The sequence below is a fragment of the Schistocerca nitens genome, chromosome 12 (genome assembly GCF_023898315.1).
Source record: "Schistocerca nitens isolate TAMUIC-IGC-003100 chromosome 12, iqSchNite1.1, whole genome shotgun sequence".
Taxonomy (NCBI): domain Eukaryota; kingdom Metazoa; phylum Arthropoda; class Insecta; order Orthoptera; family Acrididae; genus Schistocerca; species Schistocerca nitens.
The window spans coordinates 61578730-61595764 of NC_064625.1; positions in this window are offsets into that span (position 1 = coordinate 61578730).

A 17035-nucleotide genomic window follows, 5' to 3' on the forward strand; every position below is an offset into this window, starting at 1 on the left:
ACGTAGGACAGTTAAAAAACAATCGAACTTCAGTGACGAATGAAAAACGCCGTGGCCGGCCAATTGAAGTGTCTCCTCCTTCGGTTAAAGCCGGCCATGATGACATTACTCCTGATGGCCGACGTGTTGCAGTAGAACTGAATAGCAAAATAGCTGCAATAGGTAGTGGCACAGTTCGTAACGTTGTCAGTGACATGCTCAAGTACAGCAAAACAAGTCCAACGTGGGTCCCGAAAAAATTCACACAACACCACCAGGAAACAAAGAGTGCTATGAATGTGAAGGTGAACCTTTTCTGAACGAGATTTTAACGTGTGATGACACTTTCGTTCAAAATGGTGAACCCGACTCGAAAAGACAAGGCGTGAAATGGAAGCACACCAGTTCACCTGTCCGAAAGAAATTCAGAACTGGAGCATCAGCGAGGAAAGTGATGCTGGCCATCATCTGGATGCCACAGTTGTATTTTGGTGATTATTTGGAAGATCAGCGTACAGGATGGAGCGCTGACGACTCACACCTACTGATGAGCAAAGTAAAGCCAGCGATGAGAGGAAAGGGTCGCCAATGTCCAAGAAAAGACGTGATAATATTACACAACAATGCTCGCCCACACACAGCGCAGCTGATCCAAGAAACCACTGGAAGGAAAAAGAAACCATAATGGGCTGGGAGACTCTACGTCATCGTCCCTACAGATTTGACTTCCGTGAATTTTCATTTTCATATTGCTGATATTATGCAGAATGAAAGCTGTCTGCAGCGTAATTAACTCATAAGAAAAACTTCAAAAGTCAACCACATTTGTAGAGCATTTATTGCTACGTGTTTGATCCGCTCAAGAACGCATCGCGTGGAAAGGATTTAGCGACAGCGAGTAGGTTAAAACAATTTCGGTTTTACTTACTTCATTCGTATTTATCGCCTATCTCTTGCCCAGCAGTATTTCGCAAACGATTGGGAAAAGCGCAAGTGGCACCCGTATATAACGAGATCAATATACATTTGCCTTCTGAATATTACACCTGTAATGGGTCCAACCTAAGGCAGTTTAAAAAATCGCAGGTGACACTCGTGTACAAGAAGAGTAAAAGAAAGGATGTGCAAAATTGCAGACCAGTGTCCTTGACATCGATTTTCTGCAGAATTTTAGAACGTATTCTGAATCTGATTCAATAAATTTCCTAGACACCGAAAAGCCTATGTCCATAAATCAGCACGGTTTTAGAAAGCTCGTGTGAAACCCAGCTTGACCTTTTCGCACATTATATACTGCGAACCACGGATGAAGGGTGCCAGGCAGATTGCACTCTCCTAGATTTGAGAAAAGCCTTTGACACGGTGCTCCACTGCACACTGTTAACGAAGGGCCTCGTATGAGCATACGGAGTAGGTTCCCAGATATGTGAGTGGCTCAAAGACAGATACCAGTACGTTCTCGACGGCGAGCGTTGATCAGAGACAAGGGTATCGTCAGGAGTGTAACAGACAGCTGTTATTCTCTATAGACATAAATGATGTGACAGGCAAAGTGAACAGCAATCTGCGGCTGTTGATGATGCTGTCGTGTACGGGAGAGTGTCGTCATTGAGTCACTGTAGGAGGATACAATTAACGCGAAGCGCGGACAACTGAGAAAGGGGCAGGAGTCAGTGAGGTTCTGAGCCATGCCGACGCCGGTGCCTTAGTCAGCTGCGCTACGTTTGTCGGTTGAGGACCCAGGACACGAAGAGCCTCATCGAGGTGGTCCCACATATTCGCGATTCCGTTAAGCCCGGGAAGCCTGGTGGTCGGTGGAGTACAGCAAACTCACCGTGGTGCTTTTCAGACCACGCACGTACACTGCAAGCTGTGTCAGAGATTGAGTTGTTCTGCTGGTAGGTTCCGAGGGAAAACAAACTCCATGTAGATGTGGCAATGGTTCCGACGGATATTTCTGCTCATGCACTGTGCCGCTCCAGAACGACGAGGTCACAGCGGGAGTGTCACGATAACGTTTCTGAGACCAAAACGATCCTTCCTCCGGTCTTAACCCTGCCGTCGACTGTTGCAGGGTATTCAATTTCAGGTGAATCACGCCCTACACGCCAACGTCTATCTGTCACTTGAAAAGCCCGCTTGTCACCGTGCAGTGGATGCCCAGTCGCAGAACTGGCGTGGAAATTCCAGCCTTCGTCCCCAATAAACAGCAGTCAGCATAGGTGTGTGGACCAGGCGTCTGCTGTGGAGACCCATACGCAGCATTTTTCGCCTAGTGGTCTTTGAGGAGACACTGTCGGTAGCCCCTCGGTTCACGTGCGTGGTCAGTTGCTCAACAGTTGCACGATATTCACCTGCAGCCTTCTTTAACTCCTGTCATTATGTGGCCCGTGGAGCACCACAACGGCCTCAACGTCGGTTCTGGACAGCGCCAGGCTCGGAGTGCTTTAAATATGGAAACACGCCAACATTTTACGAACTTTTCCGTTTCGAAAATGCATCCACCGGTTGCCCGAAAGGCAATCATCACGTGCTTTTGGATGTCACATAAGTGGTTGAGTTTCCGCATTACGCATACCCTACACTGCTAGTGCTGCCACCCGCTGTCTGTGAGTGGTTACTGCACATTGACGTCGGACACAGGCGGTGATCACGTTAATGTGACTGGACCGTGTAGTTGCAAAAAGGAAAGGACGCTAATCGGTACCAGGAGCACCGAAAATGTATACCAATTGCCTGTGCATGAACTCCGAGCGAAATAGGAGCAGCGGCGGTTTAAAAATTGTAAATGGTAGAATCATGGCTGAACAGTAAGTTTCGCGCCCAACCTGACGAAACATGTGGAGATTGAGAAACGAATGCATAACTGCTGGAAAAAGAGTCTGCGGAGAGGAGACCTGTTTTCCGAAGGTTTAAAGAGCAATTTCAAGATTTGCGAGATAAAGGTTTAGATTACGTCGCAAATATGCCGAATTATGAGAAAGACTGCACAGTGTAAGGGAAGCTACTGGGATGTCCCATAACCGGGGCACTAGTTCAGGGATTCAGCTACGCGAAGAGATTTTGAAAGTGCTGAAGTTTTTTTTTTTTTTTTTTTGAAAATTGATGATAAATCTGTTCCCGACAAATGAATCCGGGTGATCAGTTACGAAGAAGGGGAGGAAATATGTGAAAATAAATCTCTTCTTATGGAGGGACGTTTCAGAGTTGTTCGAAACAACTGAAGCAACTGTACACCATTGCATGTTGATATCTGAAGCACGGAAGACTAGCTTTTTTACCAGAGGAAAGTCAAAATAATTGCGAAATATTTTTTTCTGAACCGAGAAGTGTCATAACTGGGTTGTCATTTAAAACTGCAGTGCTAGACTTGGAAATGGCTGCAAATTAAGCTATGGAAACAGTGTTCTCCGAGACATCAGTTGTAATTTTCATTTCAAGCAATGCCTCTGGAAGTCATCCAAGAACTGGGATTAGTGGAGAGATACAGGGATGAAGAAGTAGTTCGATTTCTTGCCGCATGTATGCTGTAGAGCACATCTTCCACCGGACTGCCTTGATGATCCATGGTTGGTAACAGCGTAGCAAATGCCCAGTGGCGCAAAGATCATGAATTCGTAGACTATATAGTCAGTCAATAGATGGAAAATCCTAGTACACCATCTGAAATGTGGAATTGGCGAAGACAGGCAGTCGACCGAAATTATTTCGAAATAAATTCACTCTTAACTTGGCTTCCGATGCGTTAGGTAATACCTCGATACGTAACACAACTGTATCAAAGTTATCTGCGTTCAGAGAATTTATTTCGAAGTAATTTTGGTCAGCTTTCTACCGTCATCAATTCCATGCACAGGACCATGGATGCTGTCGAAGTTTGGCATAGCAAACGATACTCAATAAGGCGAAGGTATCTGAACCTACAATTTCTGATCAATACGCTAAAGGAGAATGCAATAAAATCAATACCTGAAATTAAAAAAAAATATCCGTTGATCAGCCTCTTCAGTGAAAGAGGTAAAAGAGTTAAAAGATATTTTAAGAACACGGTGGATTTAAGACGTTTAAGATTTACGACATTCCTACGAAAAGTTCGTAAAATAAGACAGGAAGTAATGTTGTAGAATGGAAAAGGAAAAAAAAAATATTTTTTAAATCACGGCTATGTACTATGTGCATAGACAGTTTTAAGCCTAGATAAAATGTGGAGGGGCGTTCTTATTACAAAACGACAAGCAGAGCCTCCCCATTGTCGCGGCTTCCTTCGAAAGTCGGAGGACCCACAACTAAAATGTATGTGGTCAGAAACACCGCGTTGACTCACGGGTCGCCAAGTCCACGGCAGCAAAATCCAATGACACCCTTCAAAGGCGGCGAGGCATCTCGTACAGTAGTTATTTGAGAGTGAATTTATTCCTCGCTCCTCATGAGACGTCATCAAACTGATCTTCCTGCTTCTGGAGTGTCTACAGCGAGTATGAGCGAATCCCGAAACGTTACATCTTATTTTTGTTCTGCTCTCCGTTCCACACCTTCAAGGACCCACTTCTTTTCTGTGGTACTCGAACACTTGTACTTCTTCGAGGTCATTTTCGCGACGGATTTATGTACTGTGCTTATGCTTTATTGAGAAAACACGGGAATTTTTCGAAGTGTATAGGGGTGAAACGATTATCTTAATAACCGATAAAACAATTCTAGATATCGAGTATTACGTACCAGCTGGCATTTCATTAGAAAATGTTTACGGGGCTGTCTGTTATGACAGTCGCTTCGGTTTATGGAATATACCGAACACATGAGGTTTCTTCGATAAATAGAGGTTCTTACATGGGTCTTGACAACACGATCGAATTACAAGGTTCAAATAGTGAGACTCGACTGCGTGTAATTGCATAGGCAGTTTTTCGGTCTCTGCAAATAATTGGAACGCAACTAAGGACATTATAGCGACACGAACGTCAGCCGCGTAAATAAGTCGTACACTAAGCGGACATCCAGCGGACGCAGGTAAACACTTCCTGTTATACCATGCCTCTGCTGCCTAGGTGTAAACACGGAGGACAGCAGGAAGTGCCCTACGACCACTAGCTGGACTCTAGAGCAGGAAACAGCCGGGGTCCTCGGTGGTCTAGTGGTAAGGTGTCTGGAACGTTCCAGCGCCTCGGCTGGGGCTATTCGCCCCAGCCGGGCCGGGGTTCTATCCCCGGCCGGCGCTGGAATTTTCAGATTTCCGAACACTAGCCTCCACCTCTGCCCTGGCATGTGGCGCATGCCGGGTACCCCCGTGGGGTCCGTGCTTCGGATCCCACGTGTAGCTCACTCCCACACTACAAACTAAACCTGATTATGCTGTTGCAAACATTTTACATTTCAATTCACACACTTTCTTCACCAGACTTCATCTACATATATTTTAAGGTACTTAATATATCTCACTATCAAAGGAAACTGCATGGTATCATTAATATTTGTAGGATTACAACTATGAAATAAAAATGAATAAAAGATTTTGTTTTCCATCGTGTACTGAATACTGCTGAGTAAATACCCAAACACCTGCCATTTTCTTGTAGTTAACAGTCAATATTCGAAAAAAGAAATTATCATACTGATTCATATATTACATACTGTATTTCACACATTCTCAGTGCTGAAAAAACAGTAATTATTTCAAAATATTATATCAATAGCAAAACACAAGCCAACAATGTGTTCTTTTTAGTATCATGATTGACTATGTGATAAATAAATTCTGTATAAGAAATCGTTTCGTAACAGTTGACAATACCTTTTAAAAATACATTGTTTTCACTAAAATTGCATTTTCAAAACGAACACAGGCGTTTTTTTTTTTTATTCTAGTGTCAAAATGAGATATCTGATATGACACAGGTCACTAATGAGACAAACTCTTTTTTTCATGAAAAACGATATTTTTCGTTGTTTTATGTGAGCTGAATGCTGAATCAAAGAGATAACACTTAACATTAATAAGAGGAATTTCTTGGCGATTTTACTAACACGTCCATATATTTCATATAATATTTCGATTAATAGTTATATGACAACCTCTCTGCCTCTACGTTTTGTAATAGTATCTTGTGGATCAGAAAAGAAATTATATTACTACCTTCACAGGTTAAGTCTAGTTGAATGAAAGAGACTGTAAAGGCCGTAGCCGAAGATGCAGAATGTTACCTTCTCCGCAATGCGTTGCCATCAGTAATGAGCGAAACTGTAAAATGAGAAAAAGGGATGACAAACTTCTATTATTGCTGTACTATTATACCACTTACAGTTCCCCTTGCTGTTCAAAATTCTTTAACCCACAATACCGTGCGATTATTTTGGTACCATTTAATGTAACAGTAGCCCCGACACCTCACTGCGCAGAGGAAATTGAACCTACATTTCGTATTTTTGTTAATTAGTGAGACTGTCTGCCAGTATGGCTGTTTCTTTTACTATTAAATTCCGAGCCACATATCCATTTGTAATGCTCAGAAGTGCGGACAAAGCTTTTAGTAATACTAAATTACAAAGAGGGAATGATGAATGTAACATGCTGCATACATAAATGTCACTGGAGATGTAGTTTGGATTTTATGTTACGAGAACAGAACTATTTTCTAACGCGTGAAATACACAATGATACGGTAACAGACAAACCGAGCAGTGGTGCCATAGTCTGTTTTGTAATAACAGTGTAAAGGAAGTAGTAAACAGCAACTAGACATTTAAGTCACTCAATTTTCGCGGCCGTTTTGCGGTTCATCACTTTGCTGCTAGGTGTCACTAACAGTCTCTCACACAGTCAGTTATCACTTCGCTGCTAGGTGTCGCTACTAGTCCCTCACAGTCAGTTATCGCTTCGCTGCTAGGTGTCGCTACTAGTCCCTCATAGCCTCAGTTGTCTATAGTGCAGGGCTTCGCTACCAGAGGGCTCTATCAGCACCGGCGAGGACTCACTCTGTCGGCGTTTGCTGCTTCACTCCTCAACATCTATGCCAGCTGACGTGACTGCTAAATCTTCAGACTAAACGAAAAAAATAACACCAATACCAAACAGGGCAAATAGTGATAAGTGCGAATACTACCGAACCATCACTTTCATACGTCCTGGCTGAAAATACTGATCCATAATATTTACAGAGGAATGGAACACACTAGAGAAGACGAGCTAGAGGAAAATCGATTTTGAGAGAACACATTAGCCGCTAGAGATCGGTTGAAGAAATTCAACCCGTATTTATAACATCTATAGATGTAGAAAATAACTGTTGACAGTTTTGACCAGAATATACAGTCTGAATTTAAGATGCAACCAGGGATAAAATACAGTGAGCGGCATGTTATCTAGAACTCGGCCAGAAATCAGACAGCAGTTGTAAGACTTAAAAGAAAGCTGGTAGTTGATAGTTGAGGGGGGGGGGGAGAGGAGAGAGAGAGAGAGAGAGAGAGAGAGAGAGAGAGAGAGAGAGAGAGAGAGGGGGGGGGGGGGGTTCTAGCCCCAGCTCCCATGTTATTCACTTTGCATACAGAATGTTTCACACGTCATGCTACACACTTACCGAGTCTGTAGAGGGACCTAGCTGATGAAGTTTTACATAGGAATCGATGTCTGGAAACGTCATCCAGCGACGCTACAGAGTATATAAGTTACAGGCGCTGCAGCCTGTAAAATATGTGTATACAGGGAGATCCAATGAAGATGTTACCAATTTTCTATGGTGATGGAGATGGATAAATGTATCAATTTGAGGTTATGTCCCTATAACGGAAAATTAGAAGAGAAGACATCCCTGTCATGTTTGACAATATGTACCGGTAGCGTTGTAGCTAAAATGTAGGGCAGGAAACTTTCAGAGGTGGCAGTATGGACCGAAAGAAGAAAGCAATGTCCAGTACACATGGGCTGTAAAATGCATACCTTAAGAGCTTTGAGGACTTGTTCTCTTCGCTAGCATAAAACATGTCTCCACTATTGAACAAGTGCTCATAGCTCCTCAGGTATGCATTTTGTGGCCCATGTTTACCGGATATTTTTTCTTACTTTGATCCATACTACCACCTTTCAAAGTTAGCAACAACAGTACCAGTACTTGTATTCCACCGTCAGAGGTAAGATAACGATTTTCTCTTTTAACTTTCGACTCATTCGTTTCCGGTACTGGGGCCCTTACCTCAAATAGATACATAATCACGGCATCACACTCTATTTAAAACATTTGCCGGAGCTGGCGCCTGTATTTTGATGCTCCGTAGCCTCGTTAGATGACGTCTGCAGGCATGAGTTACTATGTAAAATTGCCAGCTCTAGAAATGTATAAAGAAAGCAACATACGAAACGGACGAGAAATTCGGAAAATTAATCGAAGATAAAGAAGAAATAGAAGTTGTTTCCAAATCAAACTTTCATTTTGCTGCTGCTGATTTGAAATTTCGTGGCATTTATTCGCTCTGAAAAGGATCGTTCAAACGATGGTCGAAATGTCGTTATTTTAGTTGTTTCACTGTTTTATAATGACATGGCCTACTACCCAAAATGATTTTCTTCAAGTTGTTTCTAGAAATTCGATCGCTTCTCTCCGATATTTTCAGTATGATATTAGTATTTTTTCCTACACCTAGCAACTTTAGTAGTGCTTGAAATGATGAAAATAGTACCTAATACTTTTTGATATGGAGACAGAAACGGTGTTTCGTTTTAATGATAACGATATACAGGAAAATCCAGCTATATTTCTGCGAAGTTGCACAACGCCGAAATTCTGAAATACATCCGTGTATTTCGAATGTGGTACAACAGCTGTAGGTAGGAGACGAGGTACTGGCAGAAGTAAAGCTGTGTGGGCGAGGCGTGAGTCTTGCTTGGGTAGCTCAGATGGTAGAGCACTTGCCCGCAAAAGGCAAAGCTCCCGAGTTCGAGTCTCGGTCCGGCACACAGTTTTAATCTGCCAGGAAGTTTCATATCGGCGCACACTCCGCTGCAGAGTGAACTAATTCTGGCAACAGCTGTACAGGTACTGGAGAGATACAGGACGTTCCAAAATTCCCGCTAAAAACTTCTAGGGAACTGAGTGACGATATTTTGAACTGGACCCATGTATGGAAGCGTATATCCGTGCTACAGCCGTATAAATACATCTTCGCTAATGTGGTATGCAACAGGGTAATCATCACTGGAGGGGGGTTACTTACGTCGGATCGTATGATGTCATTTGACGGCTGTCCTACCTCTCTGAACTGGTTCGAGTCTCGTTCATGTGTCTGTGAGTGATAGAGCAACATTGCTGAGTACACTTTTGCCGAATACACCGACAAGAGTGTTCTGTGAATCCATGCTCACAGTACTGGAAGAGCTGCTGGTCGGCTTTATCAAGATCGTTGTCCACAACGCCTCACTCCTCCCCACACGCTTTTCGTTACATTTGCGCAACGTCTTCGAGAAAGGGTGCCTTCACCGTCAGCAGGTGCGTCTGTGGTGCGCCATAGAGACGCAGCGCACGCGAATTGGAAAATATATTTATATGGATATGGTGCCTGTTCTTTCGGACATGTCCGAAAGGACACTACGAATGTAGCGAGTGGACATACAAGGTGACAATGTGGGTCTCGTAGGAGGCTTGCGCGGGATAGACCCTGCAGTCCCTGTGCCCTCGGTGGCTCAGATGGATAGAGCGACTGCCATGTAAGCAGGAGATCCCTGGTTCGAGTCCCGGTCGGGGCACACATTTTCACCTGTCTTCGTTGATATATATCAACGCCCGTCATCAGCTGAAGGTATTAATATCATTCTGATTTCGAACTGGAAAAGGCCCTCCTGTAAAAACAGTGTCTCTGAAGACCGATTTTTTTTTTGTTTCTTTGGTTATTAACGAGTGGAACTGTAGAACAATAGATGTATTGGGTCACATCTACTCTGAAATGCCAAAAACTTGTATAATAATGCGTATTCAAACACAGATATATGTAAACAGGCAAAATATGGTGCTGCGGCTGGCAACGCCTGTGTAAGACATGTGTCTGGCGTAGTTGTTAGATCGGTTACTGCTGCTACAATGGCAGGTTATCAAGATTTAAATGACTTTGAGCGTGGTATTATACTCGGCGCAAGAGCGATGGGACACAGCATCTCCGAGGTAGCGATGAAGTGGGGATTTTCCTGTACGACCAATTCACGAGGACACCGTGAATATCAGCAATCCAGTAAAACAACAAATCTCCGACATCGCTGCGGCCGGAAAACGATCCTGCAAGAATGGAAACTGAAGAGAATAGTTAAGCGTGGCGAAAGTGCAACCCTTACGCAAATTACAGAAAATTTCAATGCTTGACCATCAACAAGACGGGTTACAATTTACCATTCAACGAAACATCATCTACATGGGCTTTCAGAGCCGAAGACCCACTCGTGTACCCTTGCTCACTGCACAGCACAAGGCTTTACGCCTCATTTGGGCCCATCGGTACGAACATTGGACTGTTGTTGACTGGAAACATATTGCCTGGTTGGACGAGTCTCATTTCAAAATGTATATAGAGTATGGACGTGTACGGGTATGAAGACAACATCATGACTCCATGGACCCTGCATGTCAGCTGAGGACTGTTGAAGCTGGTGGAGGCTCTGTGACGTTGTATGGGGTGTGCATTTGGAGTGATGTGGGACCCCTGATACGTTTAGATACAACTCTGACTGGTGACACGTGTGTAAGCATCCTGTCTGATCACCTGCATCCATTCATATCCATTGTGCATTCTGACGGATGTGGGTAATTCCAGCAGGACAATGCGACACCCCACAAAACCACAATTGCTACAGAGTGGCTGCAGGAACACTCTTCCGAGGTTAAACACTTCCGCTGGCCACCAAACTCCCCAAACATCCTGTACGTTTCCAGTAAATTGTGTAGCCGTTGTCGTATTATAACTGATATCTGCGAATACATTTCATAATTCGTGACAGATCGTCAGGCGCGACTGCAGACGTCCGCAGCGTTTACCCAGGGGGCGTCTTGGCTACGGCAGCTCTGACGCCCACGAGAATAACCGGAGGTAGAGAGCGCAGCACGGCTAGTTTGAAGGACATTTTCAACTAGTGTTGCCAGACGTGTCTCTTTTTAGAGATACGACGACTCGCCGCACGTAAGCGGAAAGCCAAATGCTAACATTTCGAAATACACTATCGTATCAGTAAGTGTACAGGCACCTATTAGTGGACATTAATATGCATTGTGTCCACCCTTTGTCTCTATGGGGGCTTGAACTCTGCGCGGGACACTAAGTGAGGTGCCTGCCGATAATTTACGCACCACACACGGAAATAGTATCTACGTGTTTGTCTTTGTACATGCCAGGCAATACATTGCTCAGCAAGATTGCCATGTCTCTCACAAATTTTGAACGTTTGGAGCACAATGGGCGGGTTCTTTAAAGCAGGTCGCGATTTTGACGATGTAACGAACCAACTGAACTGAAGTTGGTACGATATCCGTCACGAGGGCATCCACTAACTTTATCAATGTCAAGCCGAATAACTGCCCGCATAAAGGCCAGAGGTGGACCAACACGTTATCGACTTATCAATTTGTAAAGCTCTTTCTCTTCAATTAATCATCCAGTTTTTCTGCAACTGTAATCATTCATTTGCCCCTACACGTACATCACGTGTATCGATTTCCGTCGCACTGGGGTATTTCCTCCGGGATACGTTTATTTTCCTTAGTGTGTAAATATATTTGGAGCATCTCATTCAAAAACGTTTGAAACGAAATAGAGGGGAGCGGGTTTTTGTTAGGAGAACAGAATGTATTAGACTCGCGGATCATGTGGTGTTATTGGCACAGAGCGAAAGAAGTATGACTGAAATGTTAAAAGAATTAAACAAGACACGTGAGTAAATTGGGATGAGAAATAATAAGAAAAATGCAAAATGTCCGGTGGTAAGTGCACGAAAAGTAAGAACAACTGTAATGCTAGGCAGGAAGATACAGAACAATTTAGTGTTTTTAGATAACTGCGACGCGCTATTATGGACGACATTAGAAGTAATAAGGAGGTGAAAACACGTATAGCAATTGCCAACGAGACGTTTCATAACAGGAGGCTTTTATGTGAGTGCGTTGATAGGGGATAAAATAGGCAGGCACAGTGAGAAATGAGGTGGTGTTGAGTGGGAGAACAGAGAGAAATTTTAAAGGCAGCAAGATGAGGAAAGTCAATTGGCATGGACACTGAATGAAAAGAAATTGTTTATTGATGGTATGGAGGAAATAGTGAATGGAAGAAGAGGAAGAAGAAGAAGACGCAGAACATACCAGGTGGTGGACAGCGTAAGGACAGAAAATAGTTGTGAGAAAACAAGAGGGTAACAAATGATGGGACTGCATGGAGAGGTACATGTGAAGACCTGCCCTAGGTCATAACACTCATGATGGCGGCGATGGTGGTGGTGGTGGTGGTGGTGGTGGTGGTGGTGGTGGTGGTGGTGGTGGTGGTGGTGGTGGGTGGTGGTGGTGGTGACGACGATGACGATGAAGAGGATACTTATTTAGGACATTTTCCAAGAAGCCCATTTTCTTGTAATCGAAATTTAATCAAAAAAATAGGCACATATAATCTGTACTCTAAAAACGACCGTGAAGTGCGTGGCAGAGGGAACTTGCCATTATACCAGTTATTAGGACTTATTCCCACTCCACTGACGCATGGAGCGTGCGAATTGTGACTGCTTAAAAGCCTCTGTGCGTGCTGTGCTTAGTCTAATCTGGTCTTCACGCTTCCTACAGTTACGATACGTAGGCGGTTTCAGTATATTCCTACATTCATCATGTAACGTCGGTTCTAGAAACTTTCTAAGTAGGTGTCCTCGCGATACTTTGCTCTTCCACGGTATAGTCCGTGTCTATCATCAACTGTCCGTTAGTTCAGTTCTTTGAACACCTTCGTGATATTCTCCTATGGGTCAAACAAACCTGTGAGCATTTTTTGCTGCCCTTCTCTGTAGAAGTTCAATATCCTCTGTTCGTCCTATCTGGTACTGATTGCAATTCCCCAGTATTGTACCAATGAACCGCACGCGCTTTACCTACAAATATGCTTATATGATCTTTCCATTTCATACCCCTACAAATTAATACACTCAAGTTTTTACACGAGTTAACAAATTCCAGCTGCAGCGCACTGAAGCTGTAGTCATCGGACTACGTAGTCTCATTTTGTGAAATGTTGATTTTGTTGATACCGTCACTGTAGAATATTTGAATATGCTAACAGAGCCTCAACCTCACCTCTGCTTGCACGGCTTCGAACTATAAAAGTCCTCGGATGTGTTCCGTAAGTTTTGGAGACAGATGAAAATCGGATGGGACCAAGTCGGGGCTGTGTGGAGGTCAATCGATGGCAGTGAACGAACTGCATCGGAGTGCTGCAGACGTCGCAACGCTAGGCTGTAGTTTGGCGTTGTAATGCTGACCAACTCTTCGAATTCGTGCTTTCAGTTTTCTGAGCTGTTTCTCACGCACCGACATAGTTACATCACACACCGCTATGTTACACGGTGCAAATCGGATCCCCCTAGAAGCAGAGGGCAGCAGATATGTAGAATAAAGATGTAGAATGTTACTAACGTTTTTTAACTGCAAAGCTTAAGAGTTTTCAAATAAAACATTTGGAGTAATTACTTCTCAGCACGCCCTTGTGTTATATGCACAAAACCAAGAAACTGTTTCCGAGCAAAGTATGCTATCCATTTAATTGAACATCTTTATAACGTACATCAGTAGTAAACCTTATGGTGATGGTGAAATTTCGGATTTATATTTACATTGAAAAACGATTAATCTGTGGCCAATACACAATTAAAATGGCAGTAGCCAGGTGGATATTAACTGCAATACCGCCCACATTGCCACGGTAAGTGGAAGAATTTGTTTTCCGACACATGTCGCCATGTAACAGTCGCTCATGGCGATACATTAAAGAGTTCTCTGTCTCCCTGTCAGAGAGCCATTACCCGGCATCACTCTAACGAAATAAAGACGCAATTTCTGTGTGCCGCATTTGAAGGTGAGTCTGTAAAGGCTACAAAACTAGTTAATGGAATTAAAAATATTTCTAAGAGTGAGTTGTTGCAGCTTTCCGTATTTATATTCAATACACTAGTCACAGGCTCTAGATCCTCAGTGGATATGCTTAATCGGTTGTGATACTATTTGAATTGTTGAGTGCGTGATGTGTCCCTCCGAGATTAATTTTGCCTGGGCTTTAAGCGACTCACCGGTCAGCATTTACAGAGCTGCCAACTACATCTCGCACCGGGAATATTATTAGGCTCAGTTTGAACCGCAGCTAAGGGAAGCGAGCGCAGATCGAACGTGCATTCGCAGTCATTCCCTCTATTGATTACCATTCGCCTATATTCAACATTTAAGGATTCCTCCGGAATTGCGATTGATAATTTGACTCGCTGACACTATACCCGTAGGATAAGGTTATTTCGTTTAGTGAACCGAACAATTTTACGTTTCGGGAACATTTGAACCAAGTTGCCATGCTTTGCACTACAGTGTAATCTTATGAGGGCGTGGCTTCTTTCAGACAGTACTTCATTGCAGACGACTGCATCATTTGCGGAAAGTCTGAAGTTCCAAATAGACCGCGTAACCACCGCCCCCTTCTCCCCTCCAAATTGCTATCTGAAGACTGGAAGTCCCATATGTAAACCACCTTCAGAAGTTCGTTTACTTTCCGTATCAGTTAATGTGTTAAAAACTTGACCTGAAGAAGCATAGCCCTTTGCAGTTGAAGAGGCTATGTTTTAAGAGAAGCTAGTTTTTCGAAAACATCTGAATGTTTATGTAATGAACTAGGTGTTTTACAATGCTATAATTTTTCAGGTACATTCAACGATATGTGTGAATACTGTTTGACAAATGTGTTGCGAATAGAGTGAGTTGTAAAGAAGTAATAAATTCAAAATTCATGCCTGATGCTGACGCCTTACTGCATGAACAGCTAAAATGTAGGAGTGATAAAAGTCTTTTTTCCATTCATCATTCTGTCAGGGATGTCAGCGGGAAAAAAAGTTTCGCAAAGTTTCAAAATTATGTGTGAAGTTTGTTGGAAGTCGCCAAGTGCTGCCATTCACAAATGCACGGTGAATATAATCTGGATAATTTTCGCGCTATGTAACTATGCTGCCTTAGACGAGTACGCAGGTTCTAACTTTTAACGCCCGACTTATTGCGTTAAACCTATGCCTTTAAATGAGGGACGGAAGGAGGATTGTATTTAATGTGCCATCGATGTCGAGGTCATCAGAGACGCAGCAGGAAATGACACTGCGTCAAGGAAAGGTAAAAGAAGCCCGCCGTGCCATTTTAAAGGAACCATCCCGACATTTACTTGGAGTGATTTAGGAAAATTACGGAAAACATAAATCAGGGTGGCCGGACGCGGATTTAAACCGTCGTCCTCCCCAATGGGAGTCTCGTAGCTAGCGTTTCTGCTCTGGATCATGGGATTCCGGGTTCTATTCCCGGCAGGGTTGAGGACTTTCTCCGCCCGGGGACTAGGTGAGTGTGTTGTCCTTATCATTTCGTCATCATTCGTGAAGGTGGCGAGATTGGACTGTGTAAAGATTAGGGCTTTGAACAGGCGCTGATAACCGCGCAGTTGAGCGCCCAACAAACCAATCTTCATCATCGTCATCATCATCCATCATCATCATACAGTGTACTAACCACTGCGCCAGCTCACTCGGTATACATTTAAATGAGTAGATTATGTCAGCATTTTTACTATTTACATTGACTTCATTCTTCATAAATGAAAGCATGAACTACGAGAAGACAAAGGAATTGGGATAACGAATGAGAAATACCTCATTGTGCTTCTGTTTGTAGATGACATAATTCAAGTGAATGAAAGGACCTCCAAAGATCTGTATACCACCTGAACGAAATATGTAACGAATGCAACTTTAAAATTTCTAGTAATAAAACGAAAATAAGGGCACTTCGAGGAAAATATTCAGTCAGTTTAAAACTAGTTTTGGATAATCCTGCTTTAGAACAGGTCTCTTAATCTTTCATTTAGGCTACGCTGTAAGATCTTATTTTTACTCTGATACTGAAAATAAAGTACACAAATTCTAAGCTGTCTGTGGCACCATTATCCGAACATTGGGCAATAAAGTACAAAAAGAGATTGTCCCGAAATTCTATAAAGTGGTCGCCGTTCCTGTGTTATGCTATAAAGCGAAAACATGGTTAAAACAAAAAAAAAATTCAGACGGCAGTGATGAGGTTCCTAAGAAATTCGAAGGGCTGCAGAACAAGAAATGATTAGGAATGAAGATACTAGAGAAAAATTAAGTATTTTCAACAGAAACTAAAAAATTCAAAAATATCGTGAAGACTGGTGATAATGCTAATTCCCAGACTTCCCCAAAATATTCTGAACTACAAGCGGAATGGGAGAAGTGATATTGGAAGGCCTTGGACGTGGGAGTAATTTCGTTTGAGAGACTATCCCGCGTGGCGACTACTGAAATACATTATAGAATTCTTAAGTTACACACCAAAATAAGTAAGTTTTAATGTAGTTTACGTTCACTGATGTAAAGAAAAAAAAATTTCTTGCTTTCTAAAGTGGGGTATGTTCTTTCTCAGGATTCAAACTGTCTCCATGCCAAATTTGAACAATATCTGTTAAGCGGTTTAGTCTCGAAAACGAAACAGATTGTGTTACAAAGTAGAAAAACAACTGAGAGAAAGAAACGGCGTCACTTTCTGCAGGACGCGGCCATCATTTTGCAGGACAATGTTCGGGCAGGCTTGGTTCAAGTCGTGACTGATATGACTGGTATATGAGGATGGGAAGCGCCGCGCCACTCACCACACTCCCCGGACTTATGCCCTCGTGAGCTCAGCTTGGTTCCTAACGTGAAGGACGGACTTAAGGGTATTCGGTTCGGGGCTGTTATGGAATTCGTCGGACAATAGACCGCTCCATTCGAACTACCTATACAACTGGCGTAGCTAGGGGT